Genomic DNA, 15,582 nt, shown 5'->3' on the forward strand with positions numbered 1-15,582 from the left:
ATGGGTCTACTCATCTTAACTGTTAACAACTTGGGACAAATAACCAGAATGAGTTCACTTTGGCATGTGGAGATGGAGGAGAGAGGAGGTGGAAGATGTTAATCCCAAGCATCTGGATCCACATCTGGGTGCTGAACTTTAAAATCCAGGCAAGGAGGAAGAAGTGGGGTCCATACAGGTTAGCACCCTACGAGCCCACAGCCTCCTCTTTGCTGCCCCATCCCTATTTGTAATGTGTGTGTAAGTGGAGTCTACTGATAACAACAAATTTGCCTATCTGCTTTGGTTCTTCCTAGGCTATACCATCACCAAAGGGATGGAGGGTTCTCTGGGGATGACCCACTATTCTGAGATAGTCAACAGAAAAAAGAATAACACCAGGAAAAGAGAGGATCTAAAGGATAGGAGGTATGAATTATCTCCTATTATTAAGATAATTAAAAAATTATCTTTAGTATACCCTAAAAATTAGCATGCCTCCAAAACTAGTTTATTCAAGCTACCAAGCTTATTCCTGCCTTAAAACCTCTTCCTGGAATGTTTACCCAGATCTTAACTGGATCTGGATCCTTCTTGTCTTTTAGGTCCAGCTCAAATGCTACATTCAGCAAGTAGATTTGTTCCCAGACTAAAGTAGTCATCCAGTCACATTCACTATGTTATTTTTATCCCAGTACTTGGGGCATTTTGAAATTATCTTGTTCCTTTGTTTTCTTTCTATTGTTTATTCCCCTCTTTTAGAGTAAGTTCCTTGCAAACAGGAATCTTGCCTGTCTTGTCACTATTATATCACTCACCCATGGACATGTACCTAATGCATGGAGAGGGTGTTTAATACACATTCACTGAATGAATGAACGACCAAGTCAATGGTGGAAAGTTCTGAGTTTCCAGTAACTCAGAACTAATAGGTTTTTTGTTTTTAGTGGATTTTCTAGCAAATTTTCTTGTGAGAACTCCATTCCCCGATAATACCAGGTAAATGAAGCATGTAAATGAGAAAGCCTGTTGTCATTGAGATTATCTAAGCAATTTAAAGAACAAAATTTCTAAGTATAAGCTATTATTAGAAAGCATGAACTACCAGACTATGAATCAGAATCATAAAACAAAATTCTCTATTACTGTTTCTGACAAATACACCATTACTTCATCTTTCTTCTGACCTCCAGGGAGCTGCTATACACAAGGACTGCCTCTTTATTTCAAAAGCAACTTGGTAAGAGTAAAATCAGTAACTTTTAAAAGTCTACAAGGCCCTTTTCTTTGCTCCCTGAGCATCTCTTTCACCACCTTCATTGTGTGAAATGATTCCTCTTTAACCTCTCCCCTCACCCCTGCTGAAATCTAAGCAGAGTTCCAAATCCTACATCCAGAAGTACCAAGAAGACTGGTGCTACAAAAATCTATTATCTCCACCAACAGCATTTCTTGCTGTACCAATGCAATTTTAACATACTACAACAGTCACGTGCTAAAATGTGAAAATTCCACAACCAGTAAGAAATACCAAAAAGATTTTTCTTCTCAGACAAAATAAACATTTCAGTATGAAGTGTACTTTGTGAATTAAATAATGAGAAGCCAGATGCTAAAGGGCCAAAATAGTTGCATCCACCAGGCTTCCTACATTCTGCACCATAGACTAAGTCGTACAGTGGGATTATGGCTAAATGGAAAATTTATTTTCACTAATACTGTTCATTTAGGAATTAAATTCTCTTTGTTTTAGCTTTAGAGCAAAAATCTGCACCATTACCTAAAGTCCGTTTTGCACGTTTAAAAATAAAACGTGTCGACTAGGGACTTGCAGCCTGTCCCTGGCTTTCAGCTGCAGTGCGTAGCTGTGGGCTTTCCCGAGCAGGAGAACAAATGTCTGAGAGGGAGAGAACACAGACTGTTGACTGTATCAGGGGAGAGGCCATAAAAGAGAAGACGCTCTGGTGGGAAAGTTTAGGCAGGATTACCAGGATATTGGAGAGAATGCCATTAAGTAACCCAGACTGTGCCTCTATGGGCTACACAATGCACACAAGGCCAACAGAAAAATGTGTGACTCTTCTGTAGAAGCACAAGTGGGAGAATACGGGCTAAGCCTTTGCATCATGTTTTTCCACTGGAGTCCTCTGTTCTCTCCTTTCTATCAAGTTGCTCCCAATTCTTTAGTGGAGGTTAAGCTGCACAGCCTCAGAAAAGCTTCTTCTAACACATCTTGCTTAGGGTTGACTTCCATGTATTTTGTGAGCCTCTACTTGTCTTTATTAATATGTAATGATGCTACACAAATCCCCATAGCCTGTTTCTGTTCTCATTCTAGCCCCTCTGTGTCCTGTTTCAAGGTAGATTATAATCTCCCCATCAGCAGAAATGTATGCCCCCTACTCTCTCTCCACATAGTACAGTACTTTCACAAAACTGTTTTTTAATGAAAGCTGGAGGAATGACTTAGCAATTATATTCTTATAAGGATTCATTTCAAAAATCAGGGGGGGTCCATGCATAGGAATTGGAGTTTACGGAACACTGAAATGTGATGGGAGGAAAAAAGATTAACCACATTAGGTTAAGGAGGAAGAGGTAAAGAACAGGAGAGGACAAGAAAGGCCCTCCGGACCAAACAGCAGCATTTAAGGACTGAGCAGAGGAGAGGAAGCGTGAAGGGGATCCAGAAGGAGCAAAGACTCAAGGTCAGGAGAGAATATTGGCACCAAAACCAGAACAAGAAGAGGGTTTCCAGAAGAAATGTGCCAAATACATAAGAAATGTGAGATAAGAAATGTGAGATAAAGTGAGCATTTCTGGGTGTGTGTAAAGGGAGCACTAAGTAGAGGGAAGGTGGAAAGGGTGGCACAGACCACAGTTACAGCACAACCAAGTTCATTTGCAGAACATTGAAGGAGAATTGTTAGGCAGTTTGTCCCCAAACTGCTTTCTCGTACCAAAAGCAATCCCAGGGTGCTTATCTTCCCAAATCACACCCAGCTCTGAAGATGTGTGATAACTGAAACCTGAGAGCTTCTGAGGTCTCCACGGTGATTAATGTGCTTATTTCCATGGTAATACTTTTTGGCACTTCACCTAACTCTCTCTTTTTTTTTTTTTTTTTTTTTTTTTTTGTGGTATGCGGGCCTCTCACCGTTGTGGCCTCTCCCGTTGCAGAGCACAGGCTCCGGACACGCAGGCTCAGCGGCCATGGCTCACGGGCCCAGGCGTTCCGCGGCATGTGGGATCTTCCCGGACCGGGGCACGAACCCGTGTCCCCTGCATCGGCAGGCGGACTCTCAACCACTGCGCCACCAGGGAAGCCCCACCTAACTCTCTTTTAAAGGTAGAATAAGAACTAAGTAGATAATTCCCTCTAGTTCAAAATCTCTCACGGAATCAAAGTTGTCATGACTGGGCTCAATTCCCTCAGCATCCACTGCTGGCCATTCCACAGCAGCCTTCCCAGACCACCTGACTAACCAGTAGAGGGGCCCAGGAAGGCGCCCGGCTTACCTGTGGAACCCAAAGGAACAGCAGAAGATGTGAGGCAGAGGCAATCTCTTCCTAGGACCCTTTCCAGGCCTCGGGTAAAGCTCATCCCGTAGGCAGTAACACACATGGGGCAAGATGCTCTCTTCTTAGTCAGTGTCTACATCCAGGGTCAGATGTGCTTCCTAAGACACACCCCTTACCAGGGAAAGGAGAGGAGGGGAGTGATAGTGCCATCAGATTATTTATCTTCCCCCCACCCTTTTTTAATAGAAAGAGGAAAGCCATTGAGAATCCATCCTTCCATCACTTGGGCATATTATACATTAAATCAGTATCTCTGTACCAGATTTTCTTTCCCGCTGCAGTGCTGTCCTCATTTCCCCAGAACATTCCCCAATTACCATCTCTTCCAGGAGTATATTCCAGAATGTGCCTGCTTGAAAGAGTGCAAAAGGAATAAGCCTCTCAGTCACTAACACATGTTAAGATATTCATGGCATTATCCTGGATTCTGCTAAAAATATGTTAATTAGATGTAGTCTTTGTCCTCAAGAAATGTGTAATCCAATACATGAATTCCCTCTCCCATCCCTGCCCACAATAGTGAGGAAATGGCCCAGGGAGCACCATCTTGGATCCCCACAGTCTGCCTGAGCTGAGGGGAGGGGGGTGGCGGAGTGGGCTTCTGTCACTTTACCTCTTATAAGTTTGGTGACCATATTCATCAACCCCAGTAAGACGCACAGCCCGAAGCAGGAGTTTTTCAAGGAACTAAATAGTGCAGGTTCATTTCTGCAAAATTTTAAAACAAATATATCCGTCCAGAGATGTCTTCTAAAATGTTTGTAGGAAGTTTTTTTGGTCAACAATTTATTAAGTACTTTTTATCAGTAATATCGTTTAGGGAATTGCTGCAAAATCTATGGAGTTTCAAGATAGTAAGAGACCACTTGTTTGGGTTTATGGTATTTCATGACTGTTCTGTTGATGCCACCAGATAATTCCTGTAATACACACTGTGTATGTTTAGAGAAATATAATCTAAGAACAGTATAGCATGATTCTGACTGTCCTGGACATGGCTAAAATGGGTTTACTTAGTTTAGATCAGCAGTTTTCATATTCAGTACATGATTTCTATTCACCTTTTTTTATTGGTGGTTGGTTACAAACGTCTGTCTGAATAAATAAGGGCCAGGGTAGCTAACAATAAAGAAAAAAAGGTAATTTAAGTAAACATAATGTGAATTCAAAAATCATTAAAGATTTTTTTCCTAGTTACTATTTCTTTGGAACAATTTAAACTTCTATTCAGTGTTTTTACCTTATCTGTAAGTACCACTCTGTGAAGTAATGTGTATCTATTAGAATTGGAAACGCATATGTCTGTCTGATATTGTTAAAACAACAACAACCTTAAGGGGAACAAGGAAACTCAATATTTGAAAGCAGGATTGGGATCATTTTCATAGATTCCTACATTTTTAAGAAGACAAAAGGCTAAAGCAAATTATTAAAAGGTGAACATATATGGCCATCAGTATTAGGGTACTACTGTTACTATTATCAATAATAAAACACTATCTTCATGTGAAAGCTTGTGGGAAAATCTGAGTTGAGAGAATAAAGGTAAAAACATAATACTAAATTGGAAAAATTATGCTGAAAGGGATAAGTGTGAAATTTATCAGTCAGGTATAATATTAAGACAACTGCTTATATAATATGTGTAAGTCAAAACTAAAAAAGAGGAGCCATTTAGTCCAGTTTGAGGCAAAGAACCTAAAAAAAATAGTAAGGTCAAATGCAGAATGTTAAACTATAGCAAGAACTGGTGAAACAAACAAGAAGAAATATTTTATTTTACTTTGATGTTCAATTGGACTTTTGAATACAGGTTGGGTTAACCACTAGAAGGTATGAGATCAGTAATTAGTCAAGGAGTCCATAACTTTACATGGTGAGCAGTGAAATGGTCATAAATAAATCAGACTCTGCGAAGGTCCCTGTGAAGGAGATGCCTGTTGTCTAAATCTAGCTGTGATCTATTTTGGCTCCCTCATCTTAGGAAGAAATCAGGAAACGAAAAGGCAACTGACACTGGATAGAAAAAAGAAAAATAAACAGAACCTATACTTAAAGGTTTGGTCTTAGTCTGAGTGCCATGAAACAGTAATTCCATTAAAAAAAAAGTCAACCAGACAAAAACCCACTCTGAGTAACTGAAATCCTGTAACTACATGGAAACTCAGTGTGGAAGCTACTAAGGCATTTATGAAAATATCCTGGAACAGTCTTCAGCATGCTTGTCATCAGATCTCCATGTCTCCTATGTTTTAGACAGTTCCTTTTAATGGACCATTATTTTAATCTTCAGAAACTTTTTTAAATTGAATATAGCCTGAGCATCTACTTATGAGGGGTTGTGAGTTCCACAAGCAGTGCCATCCCTTATGGTACCCACTGAGTGATGCTAGAAGGTCCAGGAAGCCCTCTTATAGGCCTGAAACTGCCAGTCACTGACTGGCAACAATGCCAGACAACAATGGAGGAAAAGCAGGCTCGATATCATTCACACCTCTTCCATCAGCGTGGATGATAGGTTTAAATGTCAGGTAATCTAGTCAATGTTTCTCTAGACTTTCAGATTTACTCATAACTTTAAAAAATTAACCTGGGATACCCAACACAGAGAGGCAAAGAAAGTACACAAAAAAACAACTATTGGGTTGGCCAAAAAGTTTGTTCGTATTTTTCCATAACATCTTACGAAAAACCCAAATGAACATTTTGGCCAACACAATACTTTACAATACTTTACAGTAGAGTCTTTGCTGCTTAAAAAAAAAAAAAAAAAAGAATGGAATTTAAAGATACAGGGAGTAGTAGGAAAAAAACAAACACTGAAACATGGCAAGAGCAACTCAGGCTGACCCACTAAAAATGTGATCTAGAAGATCTTTTTTTAGTGTTTTCCACGTCCCTTTAATCATTCCTTTATCCACACATGATGTTTGCTTCCCATTCACCCACTAACTCTCAATTCCCCAGGTAATTTTCTTCTGGGTCCTTTTCCTGAAGGACCTTGTCATAAGTAAAAAAGTAGATATATGTTAATAACATACTAGTATTTAGCTAAAAACTAAACTTTCAGTTTTAGTGTAAAGGGATGCTCCTCTCAGGAATATTTGCATTTTGACAGAAAGAACAAATTTCTAAGAATGCAAACTACCAACCCTATAGCAAGCCATTAGGGCAAGTCAAGAGGAATTTGGGAGCAGGAGTGTTCTTCCAGTGCCCCCCAAAACCACTCCAAACTGGAGGTCAGCAAAGCTCTGATTCATTTGTTCTATCTCTATTAAGACTTCACTGACTAAAGACTACCTAGACATCCAAATTCAACACACTTAATTTTTTTAATATTGAAATACCTTTAAAGAAAGAAGTTGCCAAGGTCTTATTCTATATTATTGATTATCAACCAGGGGTAATTTTGCCCCCCCCAGCCAATATCTGGAGATATATATGGTTATCACAATGGGGGTGAAGTGGGGGGCAATTGGTGCTACTGTCATCTAGAAGGTAGAGGCCAGGGATGTTTCTAAGCATCCTACAATGCACAGGACAGCTCCCACAACGAAGAATTAGTCAATCCAAAATGTCAATGATGTCGAAGTTGAGAAACCCTGCTTTTACATGATTTAACTCCTATAAAGTTGATATTTAAATGATTAAAAACATTAATGCCAGTGAAATTACTGCGCCCATGGTAAGACTAAAAATGACCATAATTGGAAGGATTTGCACTATTTTCTAAGCATTTCTGGAACATCTTAATTCTGGCTCTGAATTATTTAAATTACTTTTTCAAAACAGTCAATTGAATAAAACGAAGAGTCTTTATATAGTTCACAAAAGTTTTTCTATTTTGGAAATGAGAGTTTTGATTAAAATTGGCATTTCTGAAACTCTAATTGCTAGTTATTGCCGGGGGAAAAATATTTCTAAGACCAGCCAGATGGGATGCTTCAAGATAAGAAATTATAAGCCAATGTTCATATTCCAATCAGAAGAAAAATTCTGTTTATACATTTTTAATTCTACTTAAATAGTAAGCAATATATTTCTTCAATTAATTCCTAAACTGCTATTAACTGGCTAGCTAATTTTCTAACATTGGGTTTAACTCCCCCAAATCTTTTTAGATTATTAATAAGCAGAACAGCATCTTTATAAGAACACTCTGTATATTAGGGACTCTATAAATTCTAACGGAATCAGATTGGTTTCTAATTATGACAAATCATATCTCTTTGTAGACGTACAATGTGCCCAGAGAAACTTAAAATGTCCGTTTTTCAAAACCCATTTCTGACTGAAATATAATGAAGTATTTCAGTTTACATGCCTAGAACCAGAACAACAGAAATGTCTTCTTGACATTAACACTTAGTAAGTCTTCGGAACATGACCACCACCTCTTTGGTAACTTCTGCTCTCCCACATCAGAAAGCTCCCTCTCATCCCTTTGTCACTCCCCTCTCTTCTTCCTTTTCCTTTCTGCCATTTTGGATGGGAAAGACTTACAGTGGAGGAATGTGAGGAAAACCATAATGATTCCTTCTGCCATCCATGAGACTAAAATCTGTCCCCAAACAGGAAAAGATGGCCAAGTGAAGGCTTTCATTTACTGAATTCTATCTCAAGCCCTTCCAAACATAAGACTCTTCAAGCCATATACACACATACAAAACAAGTTGTTTTTTGAGGGTTTTGCTTTTGGTAGATTTATGGAACTGTTTCCTTTTATTCAAGTTTGCTGAAAGCCAACGAGAAAGAACTCTAAATTAAGGTACATCTCTTACTAGTTGCTTGGGTTTGACAAATAAAGCAATCATCAAAATCAAGTAGTGTGCACTTCTTTTAAAAGCTCTATTTGTCTGACATAATATAACAGCAGGATGGCTAGGCAAATAAATGGCATTACTTAACATAATCACTTAATGTTGTGCAACCAACTTCAGGTCTCATTGCTTTATCGCTTGCAAAGAGTTTGATGATAATAAAGTTGATTGTTAGTGTGAAGAGATAAATTGTTCAGTAGTTAGAGTTGTTAATGAAAGCAAAAGAACACAGAAGAGGAAAAATAGGTTTTAGCAGCCCAAATTCATTGCTAATTGCTTGTGCGTTCATTATAGGCTGAACACAGCTAATTACCTAATTAAACTAAAGCTCTGCTACCTTAGGGGAATTTCTAGAGCTATGATGTTGGTTGTCAATTACCTCAGCAGGTCTGGTTGAAATGAGTAGTTAACTCAAGGCATGTTTTGCTTTTCCTGGTAGCAATACACGGCACTCTTGTTGCATAATATATGCTTAGAGTGAAAAAAAAAAGTTTTCCTTAAAAAATACTATGGAGGGCTTCCCTGGTGGCGCAGTGGTTGAGAGTCCGCCTGTCGATGCAGGGGACACAGGTTCGTGCCCCAGTCCGGGAAGATCCCACATGCTGCGGAGCGGCTGGGTCCGTGAGCCATGGCCGCTGGGCCTGCGCGTCCTGAGCCTGTGCTCCGCAACGGGAGAGGCCACAACAGTGAGAGGCCCGCGTACCGCAAAAAAAAAAAAAAAAAATACTATGGAAACTTAACAACGGTAAACCTTATATTAAACAAGAGCTCTTGCTCATTTTATTCAATAATTTATATTCAGGAAATGTCAAGATAATCTACTTTAGGCAGACAACACAGACACAAAGGAGAAATCAGGTATCACTGTATGCATGTTACTGAGTGTTCTCGTCGCATGCTGTTTTTAAAAATACATTTTAAAAAGTGTCTTTTGTGATGCTCTTCAGTATTTCACAGGATAAAATTATACTACTTAATTTTATATAATATTTTAGATTCATAAGTTTTTTTTTTAAGCTGGAAGAAAAGTAGTAAATCATCTAGACTAAATTATTCATTTTATTAATAAGGGAACCAAGGTTCCAAGAAGTGAAATGACTTACCCAAAGTCATACACTGGGTTGCTAGAACCAGGAGTAGAACTGGTATCCTGTCAGTCTATTGTTCTTTCTTCCTTGATTCCTGCTTTCCACATTCAAATTGTACCGTCATTTCTCAGGCTTCCTCTAAATGCTGTAACAGAGCATCTAGTTGGACAAGGTTCTTAGTTTGTTTGCTTATTTTCAAAAGGCTTTGATTAGTAGCATTTTACTCCTCCAAAAAAACACATGTAATACTGTCCCTATTTATTTCAAGTCAGTCAAATGTCTCAGGACGTATTCTAAGGTGAACACTCAAGGGAGCAGATTTTTTAAAAAAGTTATTGTTCGCCTTGCCCAACTGAAAAGGAGAAGATGATAAACTTATGGTGGATTTTATTAATCAGATTGTTCAAGCAATTGAATTGCACCCTGATATTTTGTTCCTAGGGAATTTGATCCTAAATCAATGGACCATAAATCATCAAGCAATATTTACTAAGCATCCCTTGAGAAAGGTATTTCCCAAGAAAGTATGATTTCATTCTCAAGAGTTTTCCCACTTCCCTTGATTCTGGGCTATGGTGCCTATTCCTTGCAAGGACAGAGAATTCTGGAACCCTCCTCTGCCCCTTTCACAGCCATTTTTCAGGTAGGCACCAGCAATGAACATCCAGTTCTTTTCTGCTAAGTTAAAGAGGATGATTTTCCCTTTCACTGCCTCTTGAAGATGAACATCAACTGTTTCACTACTTGTGATTCAAATCCATTAATTAAAATAAATATAAAGTAAAAAACATCTCTCTTTCAGCCAAGAGGAAAAGGACAGATGGGGAAGCGGAGGAGGTGGAGATACCTCATGTCTTCTTAAAGGGAAAAAAAAAAGGGAAAGAAAAACAAGGAGCATGAAATTGGGGGGAAAAGTTAATTAAGAGAGGTAAAGAGTGTTTAGATTTAATTTACAGTTCAGAACTATTCTGGGTCTTATAATAATTGCACTACTTAAAGGAGAAGAGGAAAACCTCTCTAATGTCAAATTGGTAAGGGGAGTGTTAAATCACCTCCAAAAATGGTGACTCCTGGCCTTTGGCTATGCTTCACACTGAGCATCACAAAAACTTTTCTACATTATTGACTTGCAAAAGCCACACCTTTTTTTGCTTCCTCCTCAACCTCTCTCTGCATGCTCCCAATTTTTAATTTCTTTCTCCCTTGCCTCCCATTGCCTGAAAAAAGACACTGGCAAGGAAGAGAAAAAGGAGTTAGTTTAAGTCCTTCTCCATCCCAACCCTACATTCATCAGTACGTAGAACCACACAGAAAACAAAGCTATATCACACAAAACAATCTCTGCAATTTTTTTGTGCAACGTGAACACCTAAAGTCTGACCTGAACACTACAAACTACTGGGCCTGGCATACTTAACGGAACAGCCCATATACCAAAGTGATCTGATTTCAGATAACCACGCAAAGTTAAATCAGAGTAGAGTGGAGCAGAGTTACTTTATAAGACCTTAGTGGAGATGGACAGAGCTAAGAAGAGTTACGCTGTAATAATTTTAGATAAATGAGACGAAAGAAAATACGGATGTTTGCCATGCCTAGAACTAGTTCTTCTGCCTTCACAACTATTTATTTTTTCTTACAACTTGACATTCATTCATGATAATGGATGAAAACATATGCTAAATTTCTTAAAAACTGAAAGGAAAGCTACAATAGAAACCCAAAATATTTCAAATATAAATAAGTACAACTGAGTCCAAAAGTAGAAAAAAATTTTATCAATTTTTATCATGTTCTATAGCAAATTAAAAGGCAGATATAGTAGTAAGTTGGCAAGAGGTACTGGGAAACAAGAAACCTTCCTGCCCACTTTAAAAAAACTACCAGCCTACTGTAGGCTAGCAACACTGAGCATTTGAGAATGTCAGTACTTTTGTACTCTTTTGACTGGGTCCAAGCATGATCAAAAGAGATGGACAAAACGAATTCTGAAAAATGATTTGAGGGCTTCCCTGGTGGTGCAGCGGTTAAGAATCCGCCTGCCAGTGCAGCGGACACAGGTTCGAGCCCTGGTCCGGGAAGATCCCACATGCCGCAGAGCAACTAAACCCGTGTGCCACAACTACTAAGCCTGTGCTCCAGAGCCTGCGAGCCACAACTACTGAAGCCCATGCATCTAGAGCCCGTGCTCCGCAACAAGAGAAGCCACCGCAGTGAGAAGCCTGCGCACCACAACGAACAGTAGCCCCCGCTCACCGCGCGCAGCAACGAAGACCCAACACAGCCAAAAAAATTAAATTTTTTTAAAAAAGAAAGAAAAATGATTTGAGAAAAAGTCAGAAGATGATCTATCCCATGAATTAAGGAAAAGTCCTCATAAAGAAGAGGGCCAGGGGAAGAAAAATGAAAGATAAAATATAAGCCAAGTTCCCAAAGAATGAATAGATCATATAAATAAGCAGGTAGAATTAAGAAAAGATATGTGTATGTGTGTGTGTGTGTGTGTGCATGCGTGCTGGGGGCTCTTCCAATTCTTCTTGCTTCCTGATTAATTAAGCAACTGTTAAAAAAAATCTCAGCTTTACTCATGCTTCTGTGTGCTTCCCTCATTCCTAAATTTAATAGTTAGATGTGGGCAGGAGGTGAGATTTAAGCTTTATCAGTCTTACCTATCACCACATAGCTGTCAACTCATGAAAAAGAATATGCGAAAAAAATATACTTTAAGAAATAGATTGCCAAAGCAACAGCTCATCAGCAAGCCCTGCAGCTCCACCTACAAAGTAGATTGCTAATCTTTACACTAGTTTTCTTTTCTCTAGATTTCTGCCTTCAACTGGGCTTCTACGCTGTTACATCGCCCGCCCACCAATCTCTGAAAAGTGTAAAACAGATCAAGTCATTCTCCTGCCCAGTACTCTCTGAAAGCTTCTTACAACACTTATAATCCAACTCCCTACCATGGCCCTCAACTCCCTGTAACACCCCAATCAGGGCCTATAAGGCCTGTGGAATATGTCCCTTGCCTACCTCCCCAACTTCATCTCCCTCCAGGAACTCTGAAGGTCACTACATAGCCTATCCCCACCAGCCTTTGTTCTTGTTCCCAATTATACCAAGTTCCTTTACATCTGGTCAAAGTCATGGTCTCCAATACTCTGTTTGACATCCTTAGGGCTATTTTCCTAGTCTTGGAATGCTGACCCCAGATTTTTCCACAGCTGACTCCTTAATATTCAGAACCAAATATTATCTTCTGGTCACACCTGACAACTCAATAACACACACACACACACACACACACACACACATCACACCGCCATCCTGTTTGTCTTTATAAACTCATCTCTGAAATTATGTTGCTCATTTATTTGTATTGTGTAACAACCTCCAACCCCAAAGTACACACACACAGAGAGAGACACACACACACGTAAATTCCTTGAATTCCAATATTCTTTGCCAAATCCTCAAAGCCTAGAACAATGCCTGGTACCTAATAAATACTCACTATTTATCGAATGATAGATTGCATCTGTCCCAAACTTTTCCCAAATCTTGTTTCTGTCTTGTATTTCTAGCACTTGTTCACTATCACTTCTCTTTTGTCTGTTCTCCTTTCTGAATGTCTTTTGGTCTTCATTCTGCTTACTGCAACACAAAGGAAAACAGAACAAGGAGCATAAAAAGAAGGACGTTATTGGTAATAGAAACCCAGTCAGCCTATGCTACTGGCAGTGGGGCAGAAGGCCAAATATTGTAAAATGCTTCTTCAGGGCAAAAGCCATTAGGATGGATCTCATCCATTAGAACAGCTCTTAAGGACAGTTTCAAAAAGGAATTATGGGGCTTCCCTGGTGGCGCAGTGGTTGAGAGTCCGCAGAGCTGCTGGGCCCGTGAGCCATGGCCGCTGAGCCTGCGCGTCCAGAGCCTGTGCTCCACAACGGGAGAGGCCAGAACAGCGAGAGGCCCGTGTACCACAAAAAAAAAAAAAAAAAAAAGGAATTATGGAGGTAGCCTGTCTGTGGCCTAAAAAAAGTACCATATGCCTTATGGACACTCAGCAGTTCTTAAAAACTTTAATGTGCAAAAGATACAGATGAAGATTTTGAGATGATCTGAGAAGCTGCACTTTCAACAAATACTCCCAGGTGATTCTGATAAAGGCAGTCTTAGGAAACTTTGCACTCTCAGGCCAAACAATGAACAGCAAGGACCTGAGGGATGGTATTACCAGGTGAATAATTAACCAGTAAAAATAATCTTTTTTTAAAAAATCTCTACCTTGAACCTAATTCTCAAGACAAGCAAATCCCATTTCAATATTTGCTCAATATTATTTAAATTCATTGGTCCTTACAGCTTTTAACAATTTTGAAAGTATAATAATAGCTACTATTATGAGACAGCTACTATGGTATCATCAGTGTTTTAAACATGTATCTTAATATCTCATTTTATAGATGAGCTTCAGTTAAATAAGTACGGACAACTATTAAGAAGAAACAGATGTGTTAATAAAGTCTGTGATCTATGGAGTCTACACCTCCCACTAATTATACCTTAATAGAAATAAAATCAATAAATAAAAATCCAGATTTTTAAATGAAGAGAGGGTATTTTTTTCTCTTAAATATTCCTCACTTTAGAAAAAGATTGCATGGGATTTCATTACGTGAACTTTGACAGTACATTTAAGTACTTTAACAATGGCATGGCAACCTCTGAAAATGAGTAAAACTTAAGAGTCCTTTTCTAAAACAATCACCCTCTCAATTGAAATCACCAAATATTAAGAACTGGTTCATTATTTACAGATCTAGCAGTGGTTTTCAAACTGGGCTGATAATTAAGAATCACTTAAGGAGCATCTTAAAAATAAAAATTCTGGGCTTCACATCAGTTCTTCTGAATCAGAATCCCTTGGGTTTGACCCCCAAATCTTTATTTTTATAATGCTCCCCAGGGTCTTCTGATGAGTAAGGAGAGTTCAGAATAACTGTTACCCTAACTCCAGATTCTACAAGTAAATAAACTGAGGATATAAAAGGGTAGAGTCTGCTAAAGACAGACAACTTTAAGTAGCAGTAAGTAGCACAGTAGGCTGGAAAAACAATATCCTAACTCCACATTTAGTGCTTTTAACACCAATTCAAGCTGCCGGTTTTGGTAAAACTGTACTTATTTCTGCTCTGCTTAAGCCCTGTCAATTATTCGCTATCCTCTTGCAACTTATTTCCTCATCTGCAAACTGGGAATAATAATAATGCCTACCTCTTAAGAGATGCTGTGAGGATTAGTATAATATTCATCAGGTAATGTACTTAACACAATACCTGACCAATACTGAGTGCTCCTTAGATAGGTTACACAGCCCACTAAAAAAGCATGCCTTTTTTTAACTGGAGAGAATTTACTGCACCACTCCAATTACAAAATTGAGTAAGAAACCCTTGTTTAGCTTTGGAAATCCAAAAGGACTCTAAACTCAGGGTAAGGTTAAGGTCAAGAGTTTGCCTTTTTCTCCCACAACAAGGTTTCTCACAGGATGCCTCAGAATCATCTAATGAACCAATCTCTGGATGAAGACCAGGCATCTGTATTTTTAAAAAGCTCCCCTCCTCCCCTAACCAAGTGCTTCTTGGGCAATCTAAGGTTTGATAACCATTAGTATACAGAATCGGTGACCACAGCAAATAGCCTCTCAAGTTCCACCAAAAAACTATCGTACTCTGTAACGAGAAGAGCAGCGTCATCAGACCCTGATGCAGACAACAGCTGGGGAAGGCTGGGTACAGTATCTGTGGCGCTCACCCCGGACAGTCTCGACCCTCTCATCTCCTCAGAAACTTAGGAAATTACGAAAGCGCGGTCCCGTAACTCCTGTGGCAGACAGTGCCGCCTGGACGGCCACAAGGAGCTCAAGTTAACTCAACAGCCTCATTCCCAAGGCTAAGGCCACAGGAAAAAGACCTTGTAACGCTGACCGGGCCCAAGCGGCGTCAGAAGGTTAACGACCCTCTTGCCTGGTTCCTTGAGACTGCCAAGAGCCTCCACCACACCACAGGCCAGACGCCGGAAGTGCGTCACCCCAACCTGCTGAGGAATGCCGG

The 15,582-nt window shown here is 39.4% G+C and overlaps 1 long non-coding RNA gene across 1 annotated transcript; it reads right to left on the minus strand.

Annotated features, from left to right (window-relative positions):
• Positions 1-3,080: 3,080 nt before the first annotated feature.
• Positions 3,081-15,549, minus strand: LOC117196650 (uncharacterized). The gene is made up of 4 exons (XR_007471400.1): positions 15,284-15,549; positions 12,981-13,120; positions 9,485-9,614; positions 3,081-4,269 (listed from the first exon to the last, which is right to left on the minus strand). It is a non-coding gene; the product is annotated as an uncharacterized LOC117196650 (long non-coding RNA).
• Positions 15,550-15,582: the final 33 nt, after the last annotated feature.

This window comes from Orcinus orca, chromosome 14 (assembly GCF_937001465.1).
Source record: "Orcinus orca chromosome 14, mOrcOrc1.1, whole genome shotgun sequence".
NCBI classification, from domain to species: domain Eukaryota; kingdom Metazoa; phylum Chordata; class Mammalia; order Artiodactyla; family Delphinidae; genus Orcinus; species Orcinus orca.